This window comes from Panicum hallii, chromosome 1 (genome assembly GCF_002211085.1).
Source record: "Panicum hallii strain FIL2 chromosome 1, PHallii_v3.1, whole genome shotgun sequence".
NCBI classification, from domain to species: domain Eukaryota; kingdom Viridiplantae; phylum Streptophyta; class Magnoliopsida; order Poales; family Poaceae; genus Panicum; species Panicum hallii.
This window is the reverse complement of record NC_038042.1, coordinates 15,963,917-15,977,828: the sequence shown is the minus strand read 5'-3', so window position 1 is coordinate 15,977,828 and position 13,912 is coordinate 15,963,917.

Sequence of the window (13,912 nt, the reverse complement as noted above, 5' to 3'; positions counted from 1 at the left end):
TTCTGAGCAGCATTAGTTTTAATAAAATAAGCATGAGTACACTTATGGTTGGTACTCAGCAAGTGGAGTAAATAATATGACATGCAAGGCCAAATTCAAGGAAAAGCTCACATGGTTTGACTACGATAAGCATTTTTAGTTGATCAAGTTTTATTTAGCAAGCATTAACTAAATGTAAGTATATACCAACCCTTAAATAAATAAAAGAGATAAGATAACAACAATAAATAAAGAACATCAATTTAGATCATCTTTAAGCTTAATTATCATGTGAGGGTCCAAGCCGCTCTTAACCGTCAGCACCACTGATATATCAATTTTTACTCTGCAGAGGTTGTACACTTTACCCACAACTCGTTTTTCCCTTAATTCCCGGGTTTGCAAGGCCCTTAAACATTTTCGAGGTGAGTGATAGGGATTCACTACGAGGCCTTTACAAAGATTCCCTTTGGCAGAACCAACCTGAATTACACCGGCTCAAGTATGCAAGTCCTCTCTCAAGGGCTCCAACGTACTTCAAACGGTGTAACCCCTTGGCCTGTCGGGTAATGTCCCAATAAACCACCGAATGCAGGATAAAACAAGGTACCTCGCACGAAGGCGAGTCCAGAGATACAGTCGCCATCATATTTTACATCACAGGCATTTATATTTCAAGAGTTTCCAAAAGTAGCATATGTTCCAAACTGTTGGAAATTATTACAAACCTGTTTAAAGTTTCACGTTCACGGCAGCAGAATTTAAAACACGGCAACTATACACGTCGCCAATACGGACATCATGCTAAGCCCTGTCATGACATCACTCAGTATGATCAGTGTTGGCCGGGGACGGGTCCCATTCTACGGACCAACCATCGGACAGAGCATAGGGCCAAGGCATAGGAAGAGTAGGTCTTCAGAGACATTACCTGAAATAAAGTCATATTGCAAGGCTGAGTACTCAAATACTCAGCAAGGCTTACCCGTTTCATGGTATACTTAGCCATGTGACTAGACTATGTAGGCTTGATAAGGTTTTAGGTTTTGTTTCAGCTGAAAAGCAGTAAAGAGCAGATCCTTATTTTTAGGTTTTAGCTTTCAAATTCTAGTTGATTATCCATTCTAGGTAAGCAACTATAGCTATTCAAGCATGGTAGAGCTTTTAAAGTCAACCATCAGTATATCTCATCATAGGGTTGCTCTTGTTACTCTATGTGGCAAAGGAATCAAGCAGTCTCAATCTCCATGAGAAATGGACGATTCTGAATTGAATTTCACCCTTGCAAGGTAAACCTAACTCACATGCTTGGAACATCGAAAAGACCGTTCCGAAGCAACTGTTTGCCTTTCATTCCGGGTCGTGGATCAGATCCACCACAAGCGACTGTAGGATCATACGCACATCCAATGTGCAGGACGTACATCTACAGTGCTACTGTATGACCGTACTCCTAGTTGCCCTGAAACAAGTATTCCCACATGTCGAAGCGAGTAATCGGAAAAACCAAATACGAGTGGTGGGAGGTATGTCCACTTGCCGGGCCGATTGGTTACTAGGCTTACCGCTTACCATATTTCACGCCATGTGGCTAGTACTTTCAAACGCTTAACCACCGCTACCACACACTGCGACCTTAGCCAAATTCATCAATAAAGACAGGGTATCATCTCAACCATGATACTTCACATAAATCTCATCCATCATCCTTATAGTGATTACAGGAATGGCGAGTGACAGGTAATCACTTGACTTCTACCGGTCCTATTAGCATAGTAGCTATTCGGACTCAAGTTCTAGTATTCAGTACATCGGTTCCTAGGAATATGCAACTAGGGTTTCCAGACAACTTCTAAGAACTTAATGCACAAGTATATATATAAATGTAGATTGTAGTGTAAATAAAATAGCGGGTTTATGTCCGGGGCTTGCCTTCGCTGGCGAGACTGGGGTCAGTTAAGTTATTATCTTCCGAACCTTAGTTCGGGGCTTCAGAGAAATCTCCGACTACGTTCCCAGGCTCTTCAGAAATTTCCACTTCGGGTTCCGGAAGGATCTGATAATCTCCGTCGGCGAGAAACGTCGAGTCTACATGTGATGTAAACTATGCAGTTTAGAAGATGCATAGACTTTTATTCTATTTCACAATAAAGTTGATATCCAATGAAAACATAGCTCACTCGTCAAACATCTCATTCACTCTTCTACTGGACAGTCATTTATCGAGTATAAACTAATCTAGTTAGCTACACTAAACAACATGTTTCATTTTTTTTACACAACAAACTACTATAGCACTGGGGTTGAAACTTTTATCAGCTACAGATAAAGCTATATCTAAGCTACTGTAAATTTATCAAGATTTTATCTTCACAGAAATTATGCCACAAAAATAAACAAAAACAGGACTAACAGATTAAGAGTTATTTATAACTGTAGATATACTCAAGATCTTGTTCTGAAATTTGGTGAACAGGTTACACTACTCAAGAGCAATACCTCAAAATATTGTCATAATTTTCATGAACTAGAATTATTGTTCATGAATTTTCTTTGAATCTAAGCTTAAATTCATTACTAAAGCTACACTAGGGTTCTGACTCTCAAACTTTTATCTTGGATTATACATGCTGAAACAAAGCTAAGGTAAAATTTTCAGCTATAAACATGAAGATATGCATCTAGAATTAAATCATGAGACTTTTATTAACATAAAGCAAAGTTATCTAAACATCATAGCTAGAGGGCTGTTCTGAGCCTCCAAAATTTACACAGACCTACTTAAGGCACACACATCTCATGTTTCAAATTTGAGCCTCAGCACTGCTATGGATCAAAAGATCTAATTAAAGTACCCATTATCTACTAATTAAATCACAGTACAAAATACACATATTCATCTCATGATCATAATACAAAAGTTGCAGTATTTAACACAAGGATTCAAACCCAACTGGTTTAACATGTTTCTGAATTTTCTATAATTTTCTACACATTTTTCAAGTTCACTGATTTCAATTTGGGGAAGGGGCTGGAAATTTGCAGACAGAACCCTAGAAAGATTAGAATCAGAGCAATTGGGTCCTTGCTCGTCGGGGAAGAAGGGTAGGGACATCGCCAGCCAAATTCCGGCGAGGGGTGGTGTCGGGGGTGGAGAAGAACTGGCCCACGAGCATCAGGTGCTCAAGGCGCGTCCAGGGGTGGGCTTGGGAAGGGAAAGGGACGACCGGAGGACGGCGGACCGAAGCGGCGGCGGAGAGGAGCTCGACGGCGAGGGGTTTCCCAGCGAGGAAGGCGGCCAAGTTCTGGTCCGGTAGCTGCAGCAGGAGGAGAGAAAGCTACTGGGGTGGTTGGATTGGACGGAGAAGGGGCGAAGGGATGGGTTCGATGGGAACAGAAGCTCACCGGCGAGGAGGTAGCGACGGTGAGGTGGTTCCGGTGGGGGTCCGACCGCGAGGAGTGGCCTGGGAGTGTCAGTGGGGTGAGGGGAAGCTCCCCAGGGGGTTATAGTGGTGCGGGGAGGGCTGACGACAGCAGCCCACGACGAACAGGGGGTCACCGGAGTGGAGGAAGGGAGCGGCGGTGGTGTTCGGGGCTCGAGGTGTGCACGGCAAGGGAAAGGGAGGGAAATGGGAGGGGCATGAGCTGAAGAAACTCGCGGACAAGCTAAGAAGGAGTAAGGGGAGGGAGGAGGCACCGGCATTTGCCACGGCGGCGGCGAGGTGTTGGCCGGCAGGAGCTCGGGCAGAAGGGGAAAATGGCGTGGCAAGCGTGGGGAGGGCCAGAAGAGAGGGGGCTAGGGCGGCGCTCGAGCTAGGGGCGACACGTGGAGGTGAAATGCAGCAGGAGGTGGCGAGGGGCAGCCGGAAATGGCGGGCGGCGATGCTGCAGCAGAGGAGCAGAGCAGGGGGGACGCCAGAGGAAGAAGAAAGAGAGGGGGGTCCGAGGGACTTGTTTGCAAAGATAGAAAAGTCCAGGGACCCTACTGTAAACTAAAATTTTCCACTAATCCAAAACCCTAATAAGAAAATGATCAAAAAAAAAGTTGTAGAATTTTTCAAACCCTACAACATTGCTTTAGGGTTCAAGTTCAAAAACCCAAAGTACAAAGCTTTATTTTAAAACTTTGAACTAAAGTCAAATTTAATAAAGTTTTGTCCTTATTAAGGTAAATTTTATGCAATTTTGAGCATAATTGCAAGTTTTCATGTGATGTCATGATGACTTGCATTCTTACACTTTGACCCTAAGTAAACTTTGAAAGTTACTTTTGAAATTCAATTATTTTGCATAAAAGGACTCATACTTTTGCAAAATTACACATAAGTCCTTATTTTCACATAAACACCCAAGTTTCATATAATTCAACATATTTATTACAATTCCTTTCCTAGTGTGACACAAATTTGACACCTAGGGTGTCACATTCCCTAACTTATGACAATCCGCTAAGGTTTCAAGTCAAAGAGGTTATAACCCTCCCTAATGAGGAAGTTCCCTAATGAGGAAGCCTCAAGAGGACCGAGCTATACCCCGATGATGCAACCTCTCTTACCCTTTTGGTAAGATTAGCATAAGCTAAAGTTTCTAACTAATTATCCAAGACCAGAGCCATGTAGTATTGTGGTTGCACTATTTTTCTGGGTGGTTCTCCATGTCCCAATTAATGCAATGATCTTGAAGTTATTACCAATAAGGTATTCCAAAACATGAAATTAAACAAGTGTAGCGTGATTTTCAGGTTATCCAACCAAAGTCTAAGTAAAAGCAACTAGTGTAGCTACAATATAAATATAACAACCCTGGTTTAATCAAGAAAGTTCAAAAGAAACTAGGCACATCCTTAGTTTGGGATCCATCATATTATAGACACATGCATGCATATAAAGTAAATGTGCATATTTAGAAAGTTATTAGGACCAGAATATGATCAAGAACTATTTGCCTTCATCAAAGTACTGCTGTTGCTTAGGGACTTCTTCAAAGCCTTGCTCTTGCGGACCCTCGAATTGTGCACCATCTATCATTATACACAAGTACATAGAAACAAACAAGTACGATAAATAAGAAACAGTACATCAAACAATATAAATAGAGCAAAACAACATTATAAAGCTATTGAATACATTGCAAGGGTCGCGTGAACGTGAGAATCGATGAAAACAGAGTTAAAACGGAGAAGTTATGGCTAAAACATGATTCGAGGGGCTTATTTGTAAATGATTTGAAACGAGAAGGACTCTGAACAAAGAAATCAAGGGCTAAAACATAATTAATCCTTAAATTTAGGGTTTAGATTGAAAAACAGAGGGGCTAGGATGGCGGGTTCTATTTTAGAAAAAGATAGGGGCTTAAACAGAAGAAAAGGGATCTATTCCTGAATACTTTTGAACTACCGTGGACTGTGGGTTGATTTCGATAGAACTCAGGGGTTAAACTGCAAAAGATCCTAGGGTTTGACCGGTATGCGGGTTTTGACTCGGGTTAGATTAGATCTAACCCGTCGGATCGGGATCCGACGGCTGCGGGGGGTTGGGGCTGCACGGGCAGCGGCGGCATACGGCGGCGCGCGGTGGCGGACTTGCTGGACTTGGCCGAAAACGGCCGTCCAGGCTTGGTTTTCATGTGCGGGCTGCACGGGGAGAACGCAGGCGCTATGGGGAATGCATCGAGGGGCTCGGGTTGGCGGGACGGGGGCCGGAGAGGGGTGCATGGCGGAGGCGTGCGGCCGCGGAGTTTTGGTGTGGAATCGCGCATGCGGGAAGGCAGGTAAAGGGGGCGGCGGCTTTATAGGGAGGCCGAGGGGCCTCGATGTGCGGGCCCGGGGCACCGCTCGGGCGGAGGCGACGTGCCGCGGCCGGACTCGGGCTCGAGTCCGAGCCTAGCGCGAGGTCGGGGATGACCCCGACGGGCGGGTTCTGCCTGGCAGTGAGAGAGAGGAAGGGAAGGAGAGATGGGGCGCTGGTTAGGCCGTTGGGCCGGGAAACGAGAGCGACGCAGCTAGGCCGGCTGGGCCGCGCGGGGAGAGAAAAAAAGAAATGGCCGGTTGGGCTGGGCCTTGCGGGAGAAAAAGGAGAGAGGGAAAAAAAGAAGAGAGAGTGGGCCGGACCAGAAGAGAAAGAGAGGGAGAAAAAGAAATGCATTTGATTTTAAATTTGAAATTTAAATACAAATAGAAGACAAGCAACAAAATAATGCAATGTGGCATGAAATGCACAAGACCTATATTTTCTTATATTTCTTTTTATGGTTAAGTAAATTACTGTTAATTCATGGTAAATACTCTAAAATCAAAATAATTTGAATAAAAACTTTATGGATCCCGAAAAGAATCTAGCAAAATTTATTTAGGTTCCTAATTTGAAAATTAGGGTGTTACATGATGTGTACAGTGTACTGTTATGGTACTTGTCAATTGTAGAACTTTTTAGAAGACTCGAGAAGCGTGGGTTAAGCTACTTAGAGTGCAATGACTCTAGGAGTAGGCAGAGTTCGGTAGTTGGCCCTGCGCAGGGACTTAAGCGAATTAGGGTTCACTCGCATCACGCGACACTCTGGATTGCTTGAATCGCATAGGTGTAAGGACCTCTTCGACGTTCTCATAGTGACTTAGCACAGTTAGTTCTTTTGAACCGTGTAGGCTAGTACTTGAGGTAGTCGAAACATGCACAAGTAATCTTTGCGGCTTTGGCCTTAGCAGCCTATGGAGAGAAGTCGTGCGGAAGTGACTCAATGCGGTGGCCCCCGAGCGTTTCCGGTGACTTGGCCTAGATAGCGTATTGTTAGTACTCGTGGCTAGAGCCCTCGAGTTCTACAATAAGCTTGGAGACAAAAGTAGTCATTTGGGAACCAAATCAACTCCTTATTGATGAAGAGATGCTGCGTTGCAGCTGACAACTTTGAGTGCAAGTTATCTAGGGATAGAAACAGCATAGGTGCTTGATGTTCCAGAAGTTTGGAACCTCCTGGCCATCAGAGTCTTGTAGTCGATACAACCCTGATCTTGTAACTTTGGAGACGATGAAGGGCCCTCCCATTGCGAGTTGAGCTTATGCAGCCCGATCTCGTCTTGGATGAGATAGAGGACCATATCACCAATGTTGAAAGATCTCTCCTAGACATTGCGGTCATGGTAGCGTCGGATGCCTTGAAGGTAGCAGGCTGACTGCACTAAGGCGTTGCATCTGACTTCTTCTGCCGAATCTAGCTCCAGTCATCTGGCCTCGTCAGCCTCACCTTCATCGTACATCTCCAATCTTGGAGATTGCTATATGATATCAGTAGAGAGAATAGCTTTTGAACCGTAGACGAGAAAGAAAGGTGATTGTCCTGTGGCTTTGCTTGGTTGAGTGTGCAGCCCCCAGACTACTAGTGGTAACTCGTAGATCCACTTGCTAGCCTTTTTGTTGTTTGCGTCATAGAGTCTTTTCTTCAACCCATTAAGGATCAAGCAGTTGGCGCGTTCAACCTGGCCATTGGCCCGTGGGTGAGCGACCGACACGTACTTGACCTCAATGGTGTTGTTTTCACATAATTCCCAGAACTTGTGCGAATGGAAGTTTGATCCCAGGTCTATCATGATGGTGTTGGGAAAGCGGAACCGATGTAAGATGTCGCAGATGAAGTCAACTACTCTATTTGATGACAGCTTTGTAATAGCCTTGTACTCGATCCACTTTGTAAACTTGTCGATTGCCACCAACACATGAGTAAAACCTCCTAGCGCTGTTGTCAAAGGCCCAATCATATCCAAGCCCTAGCATGTAAACGGCCAGGAAGGTAGTATTGTGATTAGGTTGTGTGCCAGGACGTGAGCTTGCTTGCCAAAGAATTGACAGTTGGTACACCAGCGAACGAGATTTTTGACATCTACAAAAGCTATCGACCAGTAGAACCCTGATCTGAATGCTTTCCTGACTAGTGTTCTTGATGCTGCATGGTTGCCGCATGTTCCAACACGAATCTCTTGGAGTATCTCTTTGCCCTCCTTGGTGGGGACGCACTTCATGAGTACCCTAATTCTTGATCCACGCTTGTATAGCTTATTGCTGACCAGAACGTACCCTTTGCTCCGCCTGATGACGCGTGCAGCCTCGGCGCTCTTTTCATCGATGCCAAGGGGTAGTTTCTGATCTTTGATGAAGTCGATGAAGGGTATTCGCCAATCAACCTTGATCATCATGACCTCTTGACTAGCTTCTTGTGGAGCTTGATCGATGATCATTGGATCTTGTTTCTTGATGGACGGGTGTTGTAGCTCATGAACGAATACTCCTGGAGGGATGTCTGCTCGATCAGTGCCCAGCTTTGAGAGTACATCTGCGCCCACGTTGTTGTCTCAAACCATGTGAAGAATCTCTAGGCCCAAGAACTTGTTCTCAAGTTTGTGTATCTCCATGACATATGCATCCATGGTGTCTTTGTTGGCGTCCCACTCCTTGTTGACTTGTTGGACAACTAGCAAGGAGTCACCGTAGACAAGCAGTTGCTTGATGCCAAGAGAGATTGCCACGCGTAGCCCGTGGAATAGCGCCTCGTACTCGACTTCGTTATTGGACACCGCAAAGAGAATTTGAAGCACATATTTGAGCTGCTCCCCTTTGGGTGATATCAATAAGACTGCTTCCTTGCCGCCTTTGAGTTTGAGTGAACCATCGAAGTACATGACCCAATGCTCGAGCACGCTGGCTGGGGCTGCAATTTGATTTTTCCGCCATTCTGCCATGAAATCGACTAGTGCTTGTGACTTGATGGTTGTGCGTGGCTTGAAGTCGATGTTGAGAAGCCCCAGTTTCACTACCCACTTGGAGATGCATCTAGTGGCATCCTGATTGTGGAGTATATCCGCCAATGGGAAATCAGTGACGACTGAGATCTTGTATTCGTTGAAATAGTGGCGAAGCTTCCTAGATGTGATGAGGATAGCGTAGAGAAGTTTTTGAATTGAAGGGTAATGAACCTTTGATTCAGAAAGGACTTCACTGATAAAATACAATGGCCTTTGCATGCCGAATACATGGCCCTCCTCGGAGTGCTCCACCATGATGGCTGTGCTGATGATGTGAGTAGTCACAGCGATGTAGAGTAGTAGGTTTTTGCCTGGCAGTGGAGCCATGAGGATGGGGGTGACTGCAGATGATGCTTGAGGTCTGCTAGTGCCAGCTTCGCCTCTTCATTCCACTGAAACTTATCTTGTCGCTTGAGTAGCTTCAAGAAGGGTAGTCCTCGTTCTCCAAGTCTTGAGATGAATCTGTTCAAGGCCGCCATGCACCCTGTGAGCTTCTGGACGTTCTTGATGGTCTTTTGAGCCCCATATCAGGGATGGCGGTGATCTTCTCCGGTTTGCTTCGATTCCTTGGTGACTGATGATGAAACTGAGTAGTTTCCTTAACGGTACGCTGAAGACGCACTTAGTCGGGTTAAGCTTCCATCAGAACTTGCGCAAGCTGCCGAAGGTTTTCTCGAGATTTGTAATGAATTCGTCATGGTTTCTGGTGGCAGGGAGGCACGACGGGACTTCGGAGCGGAATGGGACCCGTCTTGTAACGCCCTAAAAATCCACCAAATTAAAACACGCGCTAGGGTGCTTCGTTTAGAAATCACCCGACGTCAAAACCCTAACCCTAACCAGGCCACTGTCCCGTCCTGCACCGCTCGATAGCTTGTCAACGCGCGCGACCGCTTTCCTCGATTAGCGCCGGCGCGATTCAGCGCGCGAATGCCGCACACGCGTGGCCGACCAGCCGCGGCCGCCGCCGCGATTGGCGCCGACGCGTTTCCTTTTTTTTTTCCCCCCCCCCTCGCCGATCTCCTCGCGCAGCGTGCGCGCGCCGCGAATCCCGCCACACGCGAACGACGCACGCGCGCGGCCGACCGACCGCGGTCGCCTCTGCGATCGGCGCCGACGCGCCCCTCCCTTTCTCCCTCTCTCTCCTTTCTCTTTCTCCTTTTCTCTCCCTCTATTCCTTTTCTTTTCTTTCCCTTTTCCCTCTCTTTCTTTTCCTTCTCCCTTTCTTCTTTTCCCTCCCTTCTTCTTCTCCTTCTCCTCTTCCCTGCTCCCGAGCGCCGCCCCTCCTGCTTGGCACTGAGCCTCGGCCCCTCCTCCCTCGTGCACGCACGCGCGCGTGCCCGTGCGCGCCGCGCACCCCTGCCGCACCACCGCGCCAGCCCCTGCCTGGCCGCGCCGCGACGCACAGCCGCACCGCGCCACGGCCCTGGCCTGCGCACGCCACCCGCGCCCGCGCGCGCGTGTGCCGCGTGCCGCGCCGCCCGCCGTGCGGCGCGTCGCCTGCGCGCGCCCTGTTTCCCCCGCGTGGCGCGCCGCCCGCCGTGCCGCACGCCGCCTGCACGCGCACGCCGAGCTGCGACGACGCGCCGCCCGCCGTGCCGTGTCCTGCCCCCTACTGCGCCGCCCTGTGCCCACAGCGCCCGCCCACGTGCCCGAGCCGCCGCCGCCCGCACGCCGCTTCGCGACGGCCATAAGCGGCCGCCCGCCATTAAAGCGCCCGCGCCGCTCGCCGGCCCCCCCCTCCACCGGCCTCTACCACCCGCCGCCCTTGTGAGCCTATAAATAGGCCCCCCGGCATCCCCGGCACCCCCACCACCTGCCACGCCGTCTAGCCGCGCCTCCCCCGAAGCTCCAGCGCCGCCCCACCGTGCTCTGCAACCGCCGCCGCCTGCGCCCGTCGCCCCGCTCCCACGCGCCACCCCGGCCCGAGGTGAGGCCGGGGGTCGAACCCCCCCCCCCCTCTTCCCCTTCCTTTTTCCCCTACCCCGAACCGCCCCGGGGCCCGGCCGGCCGGAATTGGCCGCCGCCGGCGTGCCCTTTTCCTTCCCCCTCTCTGCTCTGTGCGGGAGAGGAGGAAGAAGGGGCAATTTTGCCCTTAGGCCCCCCCCTTCCCCTCTATTTAGTTAAAAGCCCTCCACCCTTTGACCCCTTTGCAAAAAGAACCTATTCCTTTTGCTATTTCCAAAACTAGACCCCCCCCCATGATATAAGTTTAATTTCAAATAGATCCCTCACACGTTTTGTTGTGCCTCGCATGTTTTTAAGATTTACAAATAGGCCCTTCTGTTTTTAGAAAGTATACGGACAAGCCCCTGGACCCCCGTTTAATCCCTGAAACCGTCTTTGACTCGTCATTTTATGTGCGAAACGACCTCCGATTGACCCGAAACTTTACCACTCCATTCCTAGTATAGTTTTGGCCATGCCATTAGGAAACCACCCAAAGATATCACCCCTAACTCCATAACCAAATTATTTCCGATTCAAGCCCAACGATAAAAGCTTTTAGTTCTTTCGCTTGATTGTGTGTCTGTTTGTTTGCGTCGTAAGACACGGAGTGAACGACGAGGTTCCCGACCGCGACCAAGCAACCGAGGACCAGTTCTGCGACCCCGAACCCGAAGGACAGTGCTTCGATCAGGACTTCCCGCAAGGGTTTGACGATGGCAAGTTCAATTCCGCCCTTTGATGCATGTTTTTGTCCTAGTTTTTATAAACACAACCCGATGGCCTGTTTTATAAAATTGCATGGTTTTGCGTGCCGTAACCATGGTAGGATAGCCACCCTTGTTGTGACAACCATACCTTGACCACATGATTTTATAAAGAAAATGCGTGTGTGTGGGAAGGGAAAAATGTGGATTTGAGAAACGAGTCGGACGGGATGGATGGCATTTCTATGTGAATTGTCGTTGGTGTGCTCGTACCTGTGTGGTTGAGCGTGGAGGGGAGATATCCATCTTGTCACCCCTAAGGACCGAGTTGATGTGACATCTCACCTAGCTTCTTGTAGTGCGAACCACTTGACCGTTGTATGGGCAACGGCTTAGCATAAACCCCACTAGTTAGCCTGATAGCCATCAGGAGAGCTGAGAGCAACGGGTGATCAAGGAGAAGGGATAAGCTCTGTGTGACTTATGCCCCGGTTGAACCTCGGAGGTAGGTCGAATGACCCCTTGATGGATCCCGTGGTGGCTAGTCAGGTCTAGCTAAGGTGGGTAATGGCTTTGTTGGGATCTGCACCGGCACTAAGGTGTTCGTGTTGTGGTACCCCACCTGTGGGTAAAGTTGCACACCTCTGCAGAGTTAAAATCTATTCGAATAGCCGTGCCCACGGTATTGGGCAAGTTATGGTGTGGTCACATAACTAGTGTTTCTCTTGGGAATGGTTGAGCTGGGGTGAGTTGTTTGGAAAGTGTCCGGCAGTTGTGCCGTGTGCTACGGCGGACGGGGAGTCCGGTAGCAGTTTAAAACCTGGATCCTGTGTGGATTAACACTATGTGCTCCTTGGTATAAGAAAACCTGTCTTGAAAAGTGCTTTTAAAACGAACCCCTGCATATAACTGTGTTATTCGCAAATGAACCGTAACCTTGTCCTTGGATTATCCTGTGCGTTAAATTCTATTATACCCCCTTCCGTGGGTGTGATTGGACTTGCTGAGTACGTTTGTACTCACCCCTTTCCTACTTTTACAGTGGAAGACCCAGACTACGTCCCCGAAGACAACGAGTAGGGTTTCGTCCTGCACCCAGTCTTGCCTGTGGTTGAGGCCACCGTTGGATTCCGCATGGCGCAAGACTCTGATGATCCTTTGTTCGTAGCTAGCGTAGTTGTGTGGGTTTTGGTTGTAATCCTCGCGATAGTGGCACTTCACTGCCCATTACCGCGTAGAGTTGTACGGTAATATACCATCTGATGTAATAAAAATGTTATCAGCCTCCTGGGACTGATAAAGCAACACTTTTAAGTCTTCCCTGATGGGGGGACGCTTCAGGTGGTATCAGAGCCGTAGGCTGGCCGTAGGACGTGACCCTAGGAACGAGACCCCTTTTCAGACCCTAGAACTTGTCCCGATTTAGAAATTTTCTGCACAAACACTCACCACTGGTCTTTGCCTTGTTCCAGATGGCTAGCAATGGATGGGTTAGCGGAATCTGCCACGCAGAGCCTGGCCTCCCCAAGTTGCTATTGCTTAGCCTGGAACGCGTTGGGATCATGGAACCACCGGAGTATGCCTACCGTGAGTACATCGCCGGAGGCACCCTCCGGTGCGACATGATGGTTTTTGTGGAGAGAAGCACCCCCTACCCTGATGTGGACCCTTGGTTCATCTCCACTGCTGGCTTCCGTTTCCCTGACACCTATCGAAAAGCCGCCCGCAAAGCCCTGCGACGGCTGCGTGTGCTCTACAGGCGACACCTTCAGCAGACTCCAATGGGATTTTTCCCACCCGCTGAGGGAAGAGGACGTACTTGGATTGCCCGGATGAGGGGACTTAGACGAGAAGAAGAAGACCTAGAAGATACGGTCTCCCACCTATCCATCTACCTTACTGGCTTGGATGCACTCTGCCGCGAACAGTCGGCGCAACTGAAGCAGCTAATCCATGGGATTGAAAAGTTAACCCAGGAACTGGAGGAACAACAGACAAGAGCCGCAAATGCCGAGTACTCCTTAGCCGCCCTCCAAGCCCAGATGCAAGAGTACGAGAGCCGCAACGGAATAGGTGGATGGATAGAGGAAGAAGAAGAAGAAGAGCCCATGGAGACCCATTGGGATAAGGGTACGCAGACCGAAAACGAGATGGATCGATTCCTTCCAATAAAGAAGCGCTCTATCAGGACCGAGGAAGAATCCCCATGATAGGATTAGCAGCCCCAGCAGTCGTTCGGACGAGCCCGCGTCAATCACATCGATGCGCAGGAGGCTCAAGAAGCTCAGGGCGTAGTGCTCGGTGAGTACTTAGTCAACTCAGCTCTGGCGACAGTATTATTTGATTCTGGAGCATCACACTCGTTTATATCCTCGAGCTATGTGGAGAAACACAAAATACCTACAGTACTACTAAAAACGCCCCTATTAACCCGGACGCCTGGAGGCGACATCAATTGTCAATTGGGTTGTCCCCGGGTAAGGATCAATTT